A 3,182-nucleotide genomic window follows, 5' to 3' on the forward strand; every position below is an offset into this window, starting at 1 on the left:
CACATGAATCCTTCAGGCCTGTCCGTCCACGGCCCCACAGAAACAGGCAGAAAAAGGCAAGAATTTGCTGTAAAATCTGTGAGATGCCCAGAATGTGTCTGCATGTGTGCTTTGTGTGTGAGGATTTGCATCGTGAAGCCAAAACACCATGTGACGCCGGCCAGGCTAAGGGGTCATCGGTTCTGTTTTTTCACACTGAGTTGCGTGGAACCAAAGGCTCATGTGGATGCAGTTCTGACCTGAGATGAACTGAAACGTCTCCAGAAGCGACGGGTTTCATGTGAGCCACTGCAGCCAAAGCAGGAGACAAGCAGGACACGGCGAGGTTCTCCCGTCAGGACATCAGAGAACACTTCAGACGACGAAGGAAGCCTGCTTTTCTTAAACCCCACCACTTTTACCTTCCCAAATGAATCTGCTTCTGTTAAAGCATTCACACTTTAAGACCACACAAAAAATTTGTCATTATCATCATTATCACTCCACACCACCAACAAGAGCAGCAAAAATGATGACGTAATACAAAGGAAAGCGTTTCTACATGTCAACCATGATCAGAGACGGTCTGGATGGTTGTCTTAGCTTCTCGTGTTCAGAAGTTTTTCTGGGGACACGTCTGAGGGAACAAGCCTGAGGGGACACGTCTGCACCTCTAAGTCTGTTTCAGCATTAAGACGCTTTACTCACACATTAACTTCTTTTTCTTGCGTTTAGATTTTCTGAAGACGAGAAGGAACAATCAACATTCAGAGCAAAAATACTGACCGTCTATTTTGAAAGCGTTTCCAGTGGTCATTTGATTACAATTATGCCATTTTTAGCCTAAATTTGAAATAAAAAGACCCTCTCATTGCAAGGACACGGTTTCTGCAGAGCAACAGGAGTTCAGGAGACATGAGTTTTGGGCGGAAATATTGGCATGGAGTAACTCTCTCACCATCCCATCACTTATTACTGATGGGTCTATGTCCACTCTCTCCTGCTAGCTTACAGCCCCTCACAGCACCAAGCTAACATTAACGGTACAACAGAAATGGCAGCAATGTCGTAGCTATCCATCCGTCTAGTTCTGATCCAGACTCCAGCTCAGACCAGGAAAACTAAGACGTTCATGGATCTGTTGGTCTGACAGTGGATGATCATAAGGGGCGGAGCATAGAGCTTGTTGTCCGCCCAGCGTATTTACTACGTCACAGATATTTCTTAAACAACAGCTTTTCATTTGCTCCTAATTCACAACGATTTGAACAAAGAAATACTCAGAAATGCAGTTTTATGCATGCAGTTTCTTTTTATATGTCCTCCATCGTCAGATAAATGCCTCAAGGACATGTGAAAAACACCATTTCAATTCAAAAGATATTACAGTTTGTGGCCTATGGAAAACAAAACCTAAAAAGTTTTTTCGTTCTTTGCTCTTATTTAACAGAAGAAAAAAGGCCATCGCCTGTCAGCAAAAACCCTCATCCCACCAGACTTGTCTGTCCTATGATTGAGTTTTCTTTAAAGAACCTTAACGTGGGATCATGTACTTCCTGTTTTGCTCATAGGAGGATCAAGTGGAAAGCAGCAGATCAGCTCGGTGTCGTTTCTTCTCTTCTCCTGCCAGGAATTGATTTAGGTTCAGAGGAGTTTCTGAACTTCAGCCAAACCAACACGCTGAGTCACTTTGGCTGCAGAATCCAAAGCAGAAAGACGCAGCGACGGCGTCTCTGGAGGATAAAGAGGATGATTGCTTGGTTGCCCGGTTTCCACCGTAGTTTAACATTGTATCTGAAAACCTCAGTCATGGTTATTTTTCTGTCTGCTGTGGAGGCAAACATGCTTGGCTGATGCACCTGATGCGGCACCGCATTGTTCCTGCAATGGTCAGAATGCTGCTACACCGATAGCCTCACTCTCAGCTCCAACAGTTAACAATAGGTTTTCAGAGACATCCAAACACTAAAGGATCCTGTAAAGCAACATGTGGGTGAACGTCCAATCCAAGGACGACGTCCTGAACCGTCATTGAAAGCAGGCACATCATCTCAGCTGCTCCTGGACTCACCTGGTCCGTCTGTCAGCTCAAAGCAAACAAACCCTGAGAACTGATCCTCACTGAGGATTTTTGTTCCACATAACTCAATGAGACAAATTATATGCACGGATGATCCAAGATCCAGAAATCTGTTTTCAGTGTTTCAGATCTGTCTTTACCCCTTTGATGCAGACACACATGGATCACCTGTCAGTGGAAAATCGAAGGATTGATGGAGTTTGTTCTTCTCGTTCTGTCTCCATCATTCTTTTGTCTGACAGAAAACAGAGTCACACTGAATCAGAGACGAAGCATCTTTGGCATTTCTAGATCATTCTGAGTTTGATTTGACCTCGTTTGGATTTTGCATGATTCTTCTGGGACGACGTTCAGTTCTTCTGATGTCACTAATGTCCAGACTTCGATAAGCCAGTTAGGCTGCAGGGGCGGAGCCACCATCCAGCAGGGATGGTTGTCTGCGTTTAATGAATAAGAGACTTTCCTGTTTTGTGTGATGCTCAAACAGCAAAAGGACATCAGACGCAGGAGGCTTTGCTGTTTGGACTATTGCTTTCTGTACAAAGTTTAAAATGAAGCTGCATTGGTTTTTTCTTAACGTAATAAAGAATAATCCGTCCTATTTTGTGCCGGATCAGAGTTTGAGATACGTCCTCTCATGCGTAGCGTGGAACGACTTTCTGTGCCAGTGGATCCACCCTTAAACAGCTTCTGAATAAGTCATGTGCCCGCCTGCAGCTCGCCGGGCCGACAAACACGCTCAGGTTCCCGGTTTCCTCTCCACACTGATTTCAAACAGCAACAAAGTGAGTGAGGTCTCCTGGTGAGGAGGCGACATCTCCTCCTTCCTGCTGCTGCGTCCTGCACCGCAGCTGGCTGGTAGAGAAGCAGGTGACCAGGAGGAGGAGAAACCTAATGGAGGGAAGAGTGTGTTTGTTGAGGAGGAGGAGGGAGGGGGGGCAGCTCCTCCCATAACTAAGTTAGTGTGCTGTGCAGGAGGTCCATGTTTATGGCACAGCCGGGGGAGTTTCCTTCATTCGCTGGACAGCTCTGGGAGCAGAGAAGAAACCTGCCGGCTCTCCTTCTGCCTTTTTCTGCAACTCATCCCTCCCGGCGCTGCGACTGACAAGTCTGCTCCAGGACG

The sequence above is a fragment of the Oryzias latipes genome, chromosome 22, assembly GCF_053564925.1.
Source record: "Oryzias latipes strain Hd-rR chromosome 22, Olatipes_Hd-rR_3.1".
In the NCBI taxonomy this organism is placed as follows: Eukaryota; Metazoa; Chordata; class Actinopteri; order Beloniformes; family Adrianichthyidae; genus Oryzias; species Oryzias latipes.